The sequence below is a fragment of the Rhinolophus hipposideros genome (genome assembly GCF_964194185.1).
Source record: "Rhinolophus hipposideros genome assembly, chromosome: 13".
NCBI classification, from domain to species: domain Eukaryota; kingdom Metazoa; phylum Chordata; class Mammalia; order Chiroptera; family Rhinolophidae; genus Rhinolophus; species Rhinolophus hipposideros.
The window spans coordinates 33574648-33590302 of record NC_138059.1 but is presented as its reverse complement, the minus strand read 5'-3'; positions in this window follow the sequence as shown (position 1 = coordinate 33590302).

Sequence of the window (15655 nt, the reverse complement as noted above, 5' to 3'; positions counted from 1 at the left end):
GGTCAGGATCAACAAGAAGCTGTGACTACCTCCAAGGTCCTCTCTGTCCCCAGTGATTCTCCAGAGAGACTTGGTGCTCAGCATGGCTGCAGATATTCATTGTATATGATCCAGACTCCACGTAATGATATAAGTAAATAAACTCTGGACACTCAGAGAAAACAGATGACCAGTCCGTCAAACTCTTTGGGGTAAATTAGTTCAGCAGACTGGACTAGAGACATGCTCCGTGACTCACTCTTACCCAGAGTAAATAAGGGAAGATTAAGCACAACTTGATTGAATCATGCTGAAGCTTGGCATAGCTCAACAAACAAATCAGCCTGAAATCTCACATTAGGAACACATAATCTCATAAAATTTATGACTGTTATTGCTCACCACATGTGTTTCTGGGTTACTGTGTGCTGGGCTCCGAGCACACTGCATTGCTGGGGTCTTGAGGGGCCTGTCTGCTGATGTACAACGTATTTCAATAAAGAAGACGCCTTCCTGGTTGACACTCTTTGGCATGATCCTCGGCATGGCCTGGCTGTTGCAGGAAAGGGACTGGAGGAGGATACCAGCAATGGGGAAAAAGGCTTGCACTATGCCCCAAGCAGGCCCCTTTGCAAACTCTGCTTGAGATGGTGGTAGGGAGACTGGCAGTTTCCTCCCCCTGTTGAGCCTCAGTTTCCTCACCTGTAAAAGAAAGTGGTAGAATTAGGTGATCTCTAAGGTCTTTTCAAGACTTACATTCGCCTAATCTATGAAAGAATATTGAGAGGACAACTAATTTAAAGAGAAATCAGAAACAAAATGTCATCAGCTGAGGTGAGTAGAGAATAGGGATGCAGAAGACATGAGTGTGATTTTCTGAAGGCAAGGCTGGGTGCTGGAGACTATGGAAATCTAGCCCTGAAAATCTGGGAGGAAAAGGTAGATGGTCAACTGCTTTGAGAGGTATCTGCTGCCCAAACCTAAAACCATCCGGAAATGGTTTCCAAATTGTATCATCAACTACCTTCCACTGCCAATTGATCGAGGCCCTTTTTCCCTCTGAATCCAAATGCAACCTCAAGATTCTACTCAACATGAAAGCCAATGCCCACCCATCAGATCTGTAGGTGAGAGAGCTGGTTTCCAATGCAAATGGCCCTGAGGCTTCTCCAGGTCCAGGATCAGAGATTCCAGGCCTGACTACAGAGATTCAGAATGTAGTCAGTGAGAAACAGAGCACAAGAGAGGCAATAATTTCCCTGTGATGAAGAGCCCTCACTTGCAAGTGATGGTCACAGAGGTCAAAGTCCGGGGACTCCCATGATTAAAAGAGGCCAAGCCCCATAAGCATTTGACTCACTTGCTGGAGCCCCAGAGTGGGGCAGAAGATTCCGGACCCCCAAGGCTGCACCAGATGTCCCCACTAGGGCTACTCACATGTAGAAGAAGCAGGTGGCTGCTGTGCTGAGGTCTCCCTCATGTCTTCTCTCCCTGCACCCGTCCCAGGCTGTGTCCTGCATGGTTCATCTCATCAATCTCCCTCATGCTACTCCATGTACTCTCTGCCAACAGCCAAGGCCTGACCCTTCTGACCCTCAGGCCCTCTTCCAGGATTTTCCTGTTCAATTTCCAGCACTGCTGGCTCCATCCAGAAAGAGTTTTGAACGAGAGTCACATTTTTCTTCCTGGCTTGTTCATTTCCATTATGATCTTCACAGCCAATTCCAGTAAATCTGTTACACTAGAAGTCCCAATTCATCATCCATGTTCTTCTAAATAGTCTTAGATTTGATGTGACTTCTGTTAATATTTTGCCTCTAAAAAAAATAGTTTTGTTTTTTTCCTAATTGCAACTCAGATATCAGCTGGGGACTGCCATGCCCCTCAACGTCTGTGATATGTCTTGTGGCAGGTTGTATTTTCCAAAATGGCCACAACACTATTTTCAATTCTGCATGCTCATTCCAAACCTTTGCAACTTCTCCATCAAGAGATGAAGACTGTGTTGTCTCTCCTTGTACCTAGATGGGTCTTTCAACTGCTTTGATTAATAGAATGCAGTGGAGGTGACTTTGTGTGACTTTCAAAGCTGGGTCAGAAAGCTCAATACAGCTTCCACCTGGCTCTCTCATCTCTCAGGACACCACCTTTGGAGCCATGAACAGCCATGGAAGAATTCCAGCCCCTCTGCAGATGCTGGACTGAAGTCGTTAGGTAAAGAGACCACATAGAGATAGAGAAGAATTCTCAAGGAGCCCCAGCTGTTCCAGTCCCCGCTGTCTGAGTCTCTCCAGCCCAGATGCCAGACATGCAAATGGAGAAGCCTTCATCATGACACCAGCTGCAAGGCTCTCTCAGTGCAACCACAGGAGAGAATCCACGTGAGAACCACCCAGATGAGTCCAGTCAACCCCCAGAACTGTGAGAGATAATAATAAATGATTATTTTTGCTTTATGCCACTAAGTTTGGGATGGTTTGATATGCAGTAATCAATAACCAAGACAAAATGGCTCAAGCTTGAGCAAGTCTATGCTCCATGGAGTTCAAAAGGCTTTCCAAGATTTCTGCTGGTTCTTGGAGGAATAGACTGGATTGTTCACTGTGGGTTGTATCCTCAGATGCATTAACTCTTACGTGAAGTCCAGCCCCAATTCAGTTGCCATGACAAAAATCACTCACACCAAGCATTTGAGTGAGTAGCAGACTTCACGGGAAATTTAAAGTTACATTACTGATCACATGGGCTTCGGTCAACTTGCTGCCTCTTTCCCTTTACCTCTTCCCATTCTCACCCTGCCTCTTAGGGTGCCCTGAGATCCCAAATTCTTCTTCTGTTATAAAGGATAACTCAGCAAACCCCAAGCTTTCAATCCAAGACTTCCACATTCAAGAGCATCAAGAATCCAGCCTTATTTTAATATTCTAGGTATGGAATACATTTGTCGTGTGGGGCGTCCGGCGGGGTCTCAGCTCCCGCTCCCCATGTAAGAACACAGGATGTGGCTAGGCCAAAAAGGAACACCCATGGAGCCATAAGTAGGGGAGTTATATCACTATATTCTCACCTCTCTGCAATCCGCTCTTGCTAGCCCCCATTCCTCTCTGCTAGCGTAGCCACAGCAGTTATATTAGTGGCCAATGGCTTACGGGTTACAGCTGATGGCCAACTAGCCACAGCTAATGGCTATCTGATCACAGTTGATGGCCATTTACTACCCGAGCCAGCACCTTTCTATTTGAGGCCGAGAGCCTGGAAACTGCTTTTTGGGGCTTTGTCCCCACAACATTGATGGAGGGGTGGGGAGGCAGGACAGTGGTGACAGTGTAGAGAAGTGGAATAATATGGAATACACACTGGAGGTAGGATTGACTTGGGTGGTGTGATTGGCAAGAGGGTCAATCAAGGATAACTTAAATGGAACTTAAGTTATGGAGTGCTTTAATAGAATGGATGTGTGGTGGTGCCATTTACTGGGTTGGGAAAGACTGGAAGAAGCAGAAAGACAATCCAGACTTTCTCTGGGCTCCTTGAGAACCTTGTGCATATCTTTGTTGTAGAGTGAACTACACTAGACTTTGGTTTATTGTCTACCTGACTGCCTTCCCTGCCAGCTTTTTCACTCCTTTGGCTAAGAAGCACAAAGGTACATAGCATAGGCTTTTGAGTCAAAGACAACAGGGGTCAAATCTGTGCTCTGTCATGTACTCACTCTGTGACCTGGAGCCGGTTACTTAACCTGACAGAGCCTAGGTTTCCCACTTTGTAAATAGGCTCTAATAATACCTTCGCAAGGGTTGTTGAATTAAATGAAATAAATTATATAATGTGTCTAAAAAAAAAGAATCTAGCCTTTACTGGAACGCATTGAGGTTATAGATGGGCAATTTTCATTATTTGCACATGCATTGTAAAAAAATTTCATAAAACACAGGTAAATAAAGGAAAGTAAAAATCGCCCCAAATCCTATTACCCAGAGATAACCATTATAAGTGTTTTTGATAAACATCCTATCAATATACCACAGTTTTATACAAATGGGATCACACTATCCTTGCAATTCTACGTCTTCCCCAGGCACCATTAGCATTAATAATAGCCTTTCCATTTATTTAGCACCTGGTATGTATTTAGCAATTGCATAAATGTAACATCATCTAGCCACTACCACAAGCCTGAGGTGTAGGCTCATTACTATCATTTTTTTCCTAAGGACCTTGGTGAGAGGCAGAGCTGGGATCAGAACCCAGGCACACCTAACTCTAGGTCCTGTGCTCTTTCCACTGAGCCATAGGCTCCTATCTGAATCCTTTCTCCAAACCTACATACCATTGTGGAGAGACTATCTAGCCCTGCTTATCTAGAGCCAGATTTAGTGTCCTGACAACGCCTGTCTCCTCTTTCAGAGAGCCAAACAGTTTGGTGTTCCCTGGGGTCTGTGCCTGGTTTACTTGCCTGGTGGCACTGAGTCTTTGAGAGGAGGGAAGGTCTGGGTCCTACTAAACGGGCAGGGAAGAGCCAGATAGGAGACCCCTCTGCCTCCTTGTCTGCTGAATCAAGAGGGTCCTGCTGTTCTGAGAGTCTGGGAATGGTCTCCAGTGAGTTCCGCATGTGGCATCTGCCTCCTCCCACCTGGAGAATGTTTGTCCTGAGTCACGAAGGCCTGCATCTGTGCAGGGCCTGCTGGGTGAGGAGGACATTCCTTAGGGACAGTTTGTTCTTGCTCCCTCAGCCCTATAAGCAGCATGTTCTCTATCAACCTTCTCTGATGAGCACATTTTCTGAACAGAGTTGTGGGAGGCCAGCATCTGATCTGTTGGAAACACCCTTCTATAGGGACCCAGGGTAAGGGCCAAGGAAGGAGACCCCATTCCGAGTTACCAAGTTACCATAAGCCCAGAAGAGGAGGGACAGCCTCCAGGGAAGGGCCGACCTTTCCTTTGACAACTCATTTCATGAGCTAATTGTGAAGGAGAATTCAAAACTGAGTTATCATCAGTCTGTCTTCCAGCTATTCCTGCAGCTGCTGACACTTGAGGGAAGCCAAGGGCAGCTGAATCCTCTCCCAGCCCCATTTCCACGCTCATAGTCCTCCCCTGGAAGGTGGGCCCTGCCTTGGTAGAGGCTCCCTTTGCCTCCAGGGCTGTCAGACACTCTAATCAGAAGATGAGTGAAGAAATCAGGGTTGGAATCTGTAAGACCCAATTTTAATACTGGCTGCCCACTTGTTAACTGGCAACCCTGGAAAATTTGCTTAACTTCTCGGATTCTGAAGCCCCCATCACCTTAGTTTGGTTTCCCCTACAGAAGCATGCCCTGAGAGAGTGATTATACTGCAAGTAGTTTAATTGGGAGGCAACCCTAAGACGTGCCAGTAGGCCAGTGGGCAAGGAAGGATAGTAAACCTGCAAAGCAGCATTATGAAGCAAGTGGATAAAATTGTAGCTTAATCCCCCTGGGGACTCGGGGAGTTAGTGTAGAGCCAGTGTTCTGGAATTATCTACCCTCCTCCACCCCTAGGGCAAGGGAATTGGAGTATTGATCCTCTGCATCTTGTCAGTGATTGATTGGTTGAGGGCTGCCCCAGGGGAGGGGTCAGGGGTGATCATGAGTCCTGGAAGCTGCATGCCCAGGCAGACAGGCCCATCAGCAGTCACAGCATAGGCCAAGGAGAGGTAAGGAGATGTTTGGAGCAATGTCCCTTCCTCTTGCCTTCTTCTTCCTGGCTGATGTACAGACACGCGCCAGGAAGTGCAGCAGTCCTTCTGAGACAGTGAGGTAACAGCGTGAGGAACAGACTGAGACAATCCGGCAGAAGCCAGCATTGGTGTCCTTGAGCTGTGAACTGGGGACTCCCAACAGCTGCCTCTATGCTATTTGTCAAAATGGCTCCTGTTGAGTCTTTTGTTACTTGCAGGAGAATATGACAATGCCATTCCTCACCGAAACCAGATGGGGGCCATTTGATGCTTTCCTGAGGAGCCTGCTGTTGGGTAAATAAGACATGGCTTATCTAGTTATCCTTCCACAGATGAGTGAAAAACACCACTCTTGGGTGTTTAAGTCCACCTTAAGTCCAGAATTAAGCCTGGAACTCTCCTCCTATAAAAGAAGGGGGTTGGACCAGGTGACAGCAAAGGTTAGTTCCAGCCCTAGAGTCCAGTGTGGAAGAGGAGGTCACAGTGGTAACATCTTGTGAGTACCAGCTGCCTCTGCACTCCAGCTGAGCTTGCTAAGGGGTTATGAGGCCCAAACAGAGGCTATCCTAGGCTATTGTTACATCTTTCACCAAACTTCTGGGCAAAAGGACACTGGACAGGAAGGGAGTAATTAGAGGCTTTGGGACTTCAGGAGGCCATCAACTGTGCATAAGTTAGGAGGCAAGTGTAAGAACTGATTGGCAATGAAAGCCAAGGATTTGGAGGGTTGTATTGTTTAGATCTGAAGAGTGGGTTGCGATGAATGTATGTGTGGTGTGTGTGTGTGTGGGTGTCATGCAGGGCCTTAGGCGGAGTCTCAGCTCCCACTCTCCACATAAGAACGCAGGACATGGTGAGGCCAAAAAGGAACACCCACGGAGCCATAGATAGGGGAGTCAAACCAATATATTCTCGCCGGCAGCATCCGCCTGTCTGCAATCAGCTCTTGCTAGCCCCCATTCCCTTGCTAGCCCCCATTCCCTTGCTAGCATAGCCACAGCAGTTATACTAGTGGCCAATGGCTTATGGGTTACAGCTGATGGCCAGCTAGCCACAGCTGATGGCCATCTGATTACAGTTGATGGCCATTTACTACCCGAGCCAGCACTTTTCTATGTGAGGCCGAGAGCCTGGAAACTGCTTTCTGGGGCTCTGTCCCCACAGTGGGAGTGTATTTATGGAGCTGATTTTAGAGACAAGAATAGTAGCAGAGGGGGAAGAGGTATCTTCCTCTTAACCTGCTATAGATTTGAAATTCAGAAAGTAGCTCTTCAGCCAGGGTACACATATGTGCATGTTTGTGTCTGAGTGTTGGCATGTGTATGTGTGTGTGTGTGTGTTATGACTGCTGGCCCCTTAGCCTCCAAGCTTTATGCTCACACATCCTAGTCCAGATGGGCTTCAGGACCCCTGAATGACACGTGCATCGCTTGGAGATGGGAGGAAAAGGGAACAACCAAGTATGTACCTGTAGATAAAGATGATTAAACTCACTTGACAGACTTTGAAGACAGAGCTTGAAGAGATCAGAACTCAGGACTGGCAGAGCCTCTCACCCTGGGCGGGGCAAGTCACTTCTCCTTTCAGAACCTCATCCTACCATCTGGGACAGAGGGGCAGTTTGCAGTTGGAGGCATAGTTGATAATTCCTAGTCTGCTCAGGCCTCTGTGTTAGAGTGAGGATGGAATTAAATAACATATGTGATTTTTTAAAAATTGTCAAGTGCCATGACAATTAAAGGATTATAATTATTTTCCACAACAATAATAATAAGCTAAATCTGATTCTGGCATAAAAATGCAAATAGCTGAAATTCAATGATGTAGAACAAATCAATTTGGGGAAAATTGTACTCCATCTGCATTTCACAGAGCTAGTGGAAACGCACATTGCCACAGCCATGAGAAGGACCAGAAGAGAAAGCTTCATTCATTCAGTAAGTCTGTCCAATTCTTGTTGACTCAAAGGAATAACAATTTATTCATGAATAACTCTGCTGGGCTTAGGGAAAGATTCAATGATTAAAATATTTTCTTAAAGCCTTTAAGAGACTTAAAGTGATCACTAGTATTCTAAATAGGTTTTACTGTCACAACCTCCTGTAACTGTTAGATCACAAAACAAAATCCAAAACCAGAGGCTAGCTGGCAATGCTTCTGCTGCTTTTATAAAGTTGACTGTGGGTTCCCATTCTGTTTAGACAATAGGCTGGATTAATAAGCACACATAACCAGAGTTTAAGGATCTAATCAAACGAAAACTTCAATCAAATTAATCTGATACTGCTCTGGCAATTTTTCTGGATAAGTCCCAAATTCAGATAATCTATCCTATTATCCAACTGTGTCTCCCACTGTATGATCCAATATTGAGTTTGGAAGAAAATGTCCTCTCTTGCTCTGTGGTCTCCTCTTGTTTCTTTAACGCAGCTTGCCTTCTTTAAGCGTCATAAACAACAATGACCTAGAGTTTTTCTACCTGACCCTATTTACTCTCTCAGGACCTCTTATCCCTAAATTGTTTACTCAGCCCCATGCTCTCATCCACTCAGCTGAAGCTTTCTGGGAATCCACTTCTGATGGTGCCTGTTGGATAATACTGACTATTTTGGGTAAGAGGGAGGAGCCGTCTTTGGGGGCATCTAAATTTACCAGCCCATGAGATGCAAGAGCTGTCCTGGGTTCCATACAGAGTGAGGGGAACAGCATCTCTCACGTGTTATGCATGAGCCCCAAAACAGCTCTGCTTGTACCCAGAGTGTCTTCAACTTCCTCATGAAAATAGCCTCTTTGGTTTTTCTTCTAAGCCCTCTGTCTAAATGGGGAGCTCATGAGGAACTGACCCTTGCCATTTCCTCCATCCTTCAGTCTCCCCTCTCTTCCTTCCCAAAGCAAATCTGCTGCCAACTTCCCCCATTCCCTCCAGCCAACAAAAACCCTATGCATGTCACTCCATGTAAACAGGTGCAGGGACTAATAGCAACTCTCCAAACCCCATTTTGGACTCAGCTACAACACCCTGCAATATGAACTTTCTAATTCCAGATTTGTTTGTCCTATGGTAATCCACGTGTCAAACCATGTTTTTCAATTTTAATGCTTGAAAACTATGATCAACATGGCTCTGAGTCTTGTACTGGCCTTAAGTCCCTTCTGACTCATTTACAGCTGTCTTCAAGCTCAGGACAATCTCCTATACCTTCTCTGCCAAATGCCTTTTAGACCAGGCTGGAGGAAAAACCACCTTCAGTGGTTCCCTCCTTGCCTTGAGAATGTCACACATACAGGAGGAAAGAACTGACCCAAGGCAGAGACTCAGCAATCAGATTTTGTTTAGGATACAAAGCAATTGAATCAGTCTTATTTATTTTCTCTGCACTGTGTTTCCTAAGTTTTTCCACATTGTTTCTAATTTGGGCTGTTAGAAAAGGAAAAAAATTAAACATCATGGGTCTACAGATAATGGAATGTCTTGGTGGTTATTGTATTAAAAAACAGCCACCTAAAATGGGTTTGGAAGATCTTAGAAGACAATCTTAGACTCAAACTCTGTACAAGTCAAGGCTGGGAGAGACCACAGGCCAAGGAACAGCTGAAATGCTGAAGGATCTGTTTCCCTCCCTTGTGAAAATACATGTAGAGACACGTGAGTGCTGTCCTCTCACCTCCATCTCCTTCTCTGAATAAGCAGATAGAGAGATGAGAATTGCCCTTTGGATTGGGGATCCCCAGGTATCCCTACTGTGTGGATCTCATCTGCAGTGTGGCCAGTAAGCCTTTGCTTGTCTGTCTTCCTCAAAGATATATTTTCATGAGCACATGAGCTTTAATAAATATTTGTTGAATAAATGAATAAATGAAGGAAAGAAAACTGGGATAGAACATATTTTGGCTGTTGTATCCCAAAAGCTGATTTGGGAGGATTAAGTATGCATGTATGAATGGGTAGATATATGGATAAGTAAATGAATAAATGATCATTGTCACCCTTTGAGTTATATAGTTGATGGGAACACCCACACCATTTCTCTCTCTCTCTCCTGATGATGTATAATTAATTAATATTATTAAACGTGTCTACATATGACCCTGCTGTATTCTTGCATCTTACATTACTTCCAATAAGGTCCCCCTCCGCATGCACACACATACTCATACCTACTACTGTATTTCCCCGAAAATAAGACCTAGCCAGACAATCAGTTTTAATGAATCTTTTGGAGCAAAAATTAATATAAGAGTGGGTCTTATATTATATTATATAATACCCGGTATTATATTATATTATGTTATGTTATGTTATGTTATGTTATGTTATGTTATGTTATATTAATTATATTATATTATTATATTATAGCAGGTCTTATAGTAAAATAAGACTGAGTCTTATATTGTGTAAGACCCGGTCTTATAGTAAAATAAGACTGAGTCTTATATTAATTTTTGCTCCGAAAGATGCATTAGGGCTGATTGTCCGGCAAGGTCTTATTTTCGGGGAAACACGGTAAAACAAAATCATTCACAATGGTACAGGTTCTAGGAGGAAGAAGAAAGGTGGGGATCAAATTCTAAGTGCTTCTTTTCACTTTTCTTTTACCTTCAGATCAATAGTAGCTTTAGTACATCTCAAGGTCCTAAGACTGGGAACATAACTTCCAGCCACAGTCCTTACAATGACATTTTATTATTACAATGAATTACATACTAACAAAGTATTCACCACCACCACCCCCACTCCCCCCAAAAAAAGTTTGGTCAATTGTTTTTAATAGTTAGATGAGGCTTATTTTCAAACAGCCATATCCATTTTTATGTGCCTTTTAAGTGTAACCCACATAAATTTAAGGGTCCTCATGGCCCTTTCCACTCAAAAATATAAGCAAAAGAAATAAGCATTTAACTCTTAAATCCTTGAAGAATAACGGAGGTTTGGGGATGGATTTTCTGGATGAGGTGACACAAGATTGTTCTCACTGCTCTTCCCATTGAAGCCACAAACCTATCTTGCTCCACAACCTTTAAATGCAATGCAATAAAATCCTTCATCTTGTTACAACTTTTCCAGAGCTAATGAATCAATAGCATAACTCCCTTTCTAAAGTACACAGTCACAGTCAGAATATAATATTGACTTGTAGCCAATGAGTTCCCTCCCCACACTCAACTCATCCCTTCACCCAACCCAGATTCTCCGTTCTCCTCCTTCTCCTATGCAGTTTGGAGATAAGGGGATTTAAGGTGGTGGGCATGCGTCCTCTTCAGCCTGCCCCCACCCCTACTTATTGCATCATTAACATCTGAGACCACCCACCCAGCCTCTCCACCAGTGTCTCTGCCCCTTGGTGGTCTCCACAGACCACATTTCCTCGCAGTTTCAAGCTCAAATGTTGTTTCTTGCCACAAATAAAACACACATGTCATTTACTCCAACATTCAGGGCAGCCTGAGGGTGACACCATCTCACTCACGCTGGGGCCCGGAGAAATGCCTTTTATGCAACCAACATTACCCCTCTAGGAGCAAATTCAGTAGTGCTGTCTTCAACCTAAGACCCGGGCTGGATCTGGGGTGTCACCTGAATGGGATAAAGAAAGCCGCTCTCCCATCCATTTTCCTTCTCAGATTGAGCCACACTGGCACCCCAACCCAACCTGGCTGCCCTAGCTTGAATTCCATTATTCCATCTTGCTCCCAGTAGATGCCATCTTACCTCGTTTTCCTCAGCCTTGATTATCCATACCAACAGAGGGAATTCAGGAAGTCTCTCCAACTTTAAGCTCAGATCTCACATTGCTCAGCCTCTCTTTGCTAAAAGTTGCTGATCTTTTTCCCGCAAGGATTGATCCAAGTGCTTCTCATTATCCAAGCCAGCTTCTATGGCTCCCATGGGGATGCCTTGCTATAGCAGCTCCTCCTGCTGCAGCACAGGAAAATGTTTGTGCTGGTGGTAGTTTCTTAATATTAACTCAATATATAAATCCTAGCTTCCCTCCACTTTCCCCTCTACTCCCATTAGGGCAGTGAGGTGGTCAACCACTAAAGCAGATGCCTGGTGGCTTGAGAGCTGCATACATTCTCTGTTGTTCAGTACTTCTTCTAAAAAATGCCTTTTTTTGTCTTCAGTGCTTGCCATGTCCCAAATCTTCCAAGAACCACTAACCACTAACTCAAAGTCCTTTTCTCTGATTTCTAGTATGGGACTTCCTGTGAATTTCTTATGTTTCTAGTAGCAATCAACTTGTATAAACAGTTCAATGCTGACTTGATTGCAAGCCTCACAGTAGCAGTTGTGCTCCAGGAGAGATGGTCCCAGTTAGAGCAGGGCAACAGCTTTGAACCAATCCAAGTGTGCTTATCACTGACTTCTTTACTCCTTGCATAAAAGTCTCTTGTGTCTTAAGACAGTTGGGTGTCTACAAGGATTGGATTAAATGCTAATGTTCAATTTGCAATCTCAAGAGAGAGTTTTCTTGCAGTCATCCTCCATTTAACCAAGTCACAGGGCCCTGCATTCGTTTAATTCCCTGTGTGGTACAATCTGTTCCTCTCTAAAACTGTAATTTTAATGTCAGAGTAGGTTCCACCATTTCTCTCAGGCTTTCCCATACTGTAGTGCTTGTACCTGATTCACCTGTCCTTGTTTATAATTCCAACAAGTTGGCAATTCCAGAGGTGTATCTGTGATCCAGGTATATGATTATTATTTTAATCTAAGAAACAGAAAACTGTGTCTTAAGCAAAAATCCCACTCAGGCCTCCTTCCAAAATATAACCTGCACAAAGTTGGGCCCACTTATTGCTCTGTCTACATGGGGTTACAGTCTAAAAGCATGCTCAAATCCAACTCTGAAAGAATGGAGATCTTTTGTGAGTGGCTAGGTCATCACCAAACCTGATTCCTCTTCCTCCTGGCCACACAGCTAGATAACATTTTCCAGCCTCCCTTGCAAATAGGAGTGGTCAACTGACTGGGTTCTGACCAATGAAATACTGGTGGATATGATGTGTGCTATGTCTAGGTTATAAAAACATCCTGTATCCATTTCCACCCTCTCTGTTCTCCTGACTGAATTTAGATGAGCTCTGCAATGTTGGAAAGATGTGTTTCCAACAATAGAAAGGAGCCCAATTCCTTGAATCACCACTTGTAGGAGAACTGCCCACCAATTTAGTACAAACATTTTGGATTTCATGTGACTAATAAGTAAACTTCTGTCATGTTTAAGCCACATACATTTATATATTATGCAGGTTGGCATTACCTTAACTGATACCTCTCAGCAAAAGCTTTCTTGGTGGGATAGAAATCACACACACTAACTTCTTAAAATTCTTCTTCAGACATCGTCTCACCTCCTTCTTCCCAACTACTGAATCACTGTCCCCTTCTAAAAATCAATGTTTCCCACTCATAACCTGTGCACCCCACAATTCTCTGAGAAATGAATCTACCCCCCATTCTAACCACTTTTATTTGGAAGGTATGCATTTAACCTTATCCTGGAATTCTGGCAAATTTAAAAGCCTTCCTGCTGACACATAAGTTTTACCTAAGTAAGTTACATATATTCTCCAACAATCTTATTTAGTGCTGGCAAAAGTAAACTTCATCTCATTCCAGACCAAACAGGACAGATGATTTTTGAAATTCCAAAATAATCCAGTATAAAATAATTAAAATGATGTGGTCTTATTGTACAATGATCATTAGAAAAGCATTATTTGTTGTATTAATCAAGATAGGAGAGACTCTACTGCAGGAAACAACCAATTCCCCTCAAACCTCAGTGATAAAACCCAACTAAAATGTATCTCTCAACCACACAAAATCTGCTTCACATCCAGGAGACTCCAGGTAGCTGTGCTCCATTGGGTAGCCCAGGGATCCAGGCTGCTTTGATCTTGCGGCACCATCTTCTCAATATTACTTCCACAGCAGGGGCAGAGAATGCTGCAGCCTCTCACACTTTAGTCAAATGTTCTGGCCTACATATGACACATTACTCGAGACATAGCTCATTGGCCAGAATAAGTCACATTGCTCCCCCAAACTTGGAGAGGGTGGGGAAATGTCATCCTTTCATGTACCCAGAGGGAGAGGAGAACTGGACATGGGTAAGCAGCATGTACTAGAAGACGCTACCTTAGAAACTTTTGATTTTGGTGTCTTAGTATTTATACTAGTGACTTCTGGTAAATCCAAATTTTTCTCAAAAATAACCCTATAATTTAAATGTTTGTTTTGCTGAGTCATTTGGATTTACCAACTCCAGTTAGTCAGAATGAGTGCAGTGTACAGAAACTAGTTTCCTTTAATAAAAACAAGAGCAGAAGAAACAAGAATCCCAAGAGAATTGTACGTTTTTTCAGGAGACATGCTCAATGGGGCATGACGGGGAGGCCAGTACGGGGTGGGAGATGGCCAGGGGAGGAGGATCGTGTTCCCCACCTCTCCTATTCCCAAATCACATAGCTTCCTACCATAATAAAAATATCCAGAGCCACCATCATTTTAGCAAGATTTAATTAAAACTGTCCTAAATTAAGAAAATCTAGTCATTGTTTGCATTCCTGGATGCCTATGTTTAGTCGAGTCGCACGTAAGCAGAGAAATGAAAAATTAGCTTAATTTTTTGGCTGCAGGGAAGAGTGTGAATTGGTTTTCTGTCACTTGTTGGGAACATCTTGTGTCTTCCCTCAGCTGGGTTTCTCTGATGGGATTACTTCTTCCCACCCTCCTGAAGGCCTCTGAGGACAAGGTGTAGCTTGGCTGCGACCTGAGGAAAGCTTTAGAGCCACAGACAGACCAGCTCAGGGTGCATATGGTCAGAGAGCTCCTCCTAAGAACAACGGGGGCCTATCTGGGCTTCTGAGCAACTAAAAGCTGCTGCCAAGTGGTCTAGAGTAGATATGGGGTTCTCACATATGGGTACTTGTCACCCCCAGAGAGGAGCTGAGTGCTGGGGAGGAGTTCAGAAATCTACTTCTTGCCTTGGAAAATGATTCTGGGAAACTTCCAGAATCCCTGGGTGGGGAGGAATGGCTGTAGAGAGGCCGTGAATGCAGCGTATAAGAACAAATCTCTACAGTCTGTCTGTCTTGCTTTGAATCGCAGTTCTGTCACTGGTTAGTTCTAATCTTGAACATGTTACTCAACTTTTCTGTGCCTGTTTCTTCTCAGATAATAATACATACCCCACGGGGTTATTGTGAGGAATAACCTGGTTGATACATAGACATGAAATCCTTAGAATAGTTCCTGGCTTATAGTAAGTGCCCAATAAATGCCGGCACTTATTATTACCAAGGGGCACCACCTACCTCTGGGAACGTCCACTTGTTTCATGTGGCAGCCCCCTGCCCCCCAGATATTTTACTTCTAGAAGTGTCTCTCTATTCAACTACTGGAAAGCTTTTGATTTTATTTCAAATCCAGGAAGCTGATCACCTTGATGGGACAATGTGTAAGCAATGTGTGATCTGTGGGGAGAGAGAGCTGAAAGAAGGGTGGGACCCCATGAGCAATCCAGGATTTGAGTCCAGCAGTAAGGCTGTTGTGAGAACAGCCTAGGGTGGAGAATCGCTCAGCAAACCCTCAGCAGACTCAGGCCCTGGAGTAACCATAGAAACAGGAGCCCACAGAGGCATCCAAGGTGTGGGATGAGGAAGTGGGTGGATGGATGGATAGATCAATGGGAGATGGATGGATAATTGGGTGGGTGGGTGTCACTTTTACAGAATAATGAGAGCCGGGGGACAGCACCCTGAGCTGGGAGAGGTTTGGGGAGCTGGGAATGTGTCTGAGGATAGACAATTGGTCATGATAAAAAACAGGCAGACCAGATCTGAAAAGAAATCTTTCCCTGAGAGATTTCCGCCAAGTTCCCAGCCAAGGGAAGAAGTGCAGATCTAAGGAGGGCGGGGAAGAACTAGGTTTTCAGCTACTGCAGCTTCCAAGCTTGGTTCCTGCCTGGAG